Source organism: Myotis davidii, unplaced genomic scaffold (genome assembly GCF_000327345.1).
Source record: "Myotis davidii unplaced genomic scaffold, ASM32734v1 scaffold736, whole genome shotgun sequence".
NCBI lineage: Eukaryota > Metazoa > Chordata > Mammalia > Chiroptera > Vespertilionidae > Myotis > Myotis davidii.
The window spans coordinates 302,704-303,545 of record NW_006287431.1 but is presented as its reverse complement, the minus strand read 5'-3'; the positions used below and the strand labels follow the sequence as shown (position 1 = coordinate 303,545).

General features: G+C 55.6%; 1 protein-coding gene across 1 annotated transcript in view; it reads left to right on the top strand.

Annotated features, from left to right (window-relative positions):
* Positions 1–842, top strand: part of SPTBN4 (spectrin beta, non-erythrocytic 4) — a 75,984-nt gene that overhangs the window by 41,694 nt on the left and 33,448 nt on the right.

The window sequence follows — 842 nt, the reverse complement described above, 5'->3', positions numbered from 1 at the left end:
GCGGGCTTTGGGGAAGGAGGGAGAGATCCCGGGAGCCCCTGGCAACGGTGCGCGCGTCCGCGCATTCCGGTCCCGCGGGATTGTGCGCCGATCTCACCTTTCCTTTCCTCTGGTGATTTGCAAGAAGCGCGCTGCTGCCTGCAGGAGAGGAGCGAGAGACTGGAGGGGGTGGGGGGAGCGTGAGTGGACCAGCAGCCCGGAGCGCAACTTCGGTCACAGATGGTCCAGAAACAAGCCTTTGCCCCTTTAAAAGCGTCCAAGAATCAAGCTCTGCCCCCTTAGAGATGATCTATACACCCATAAGGATCGCCCCAAATCAGATCCCTTCTCCATTCATTAGAGAAGGTTCAGGAGTCACACTGCTTCCCCCTCCGTCCCCTGCATCCCATAGAAACGTTTTGGATTCTGGCCACATTAGAGATGGCCAGAGGTGGCCCAGGAAACACTTTGGTAACCCCCATATAGAGATGGTTCCGGCCTCATTCATCCACCTGACCCAGAATCATTGCCATCCCCCCACATGATGATCCAGTACCTAAGTTTCCCCCAACCTAGAGCTAGGCCCTGATCTCCCCATTGAAGATGGTTAAACTGTTCTCTCACGTTTGAAACCCCCATTCCCACATAACTGAAGCTTATTGGAGATGGGCCTGGGCCTCAGGAAGCCCACTGGAAATGGATTCAGGAACTCCCGGTTCCTGTCCTTCCCACTGGATATTATTCTGGACTGAAGTTTTATAGATGTTCCACACCCCTCCCCCTCTACCCTGTGACCGAGGTATCCCGGAGTCTGAGCCCCTTCCCATTAGAAATGGCTCAGGAGCCCATCCCGCCCATGCCCC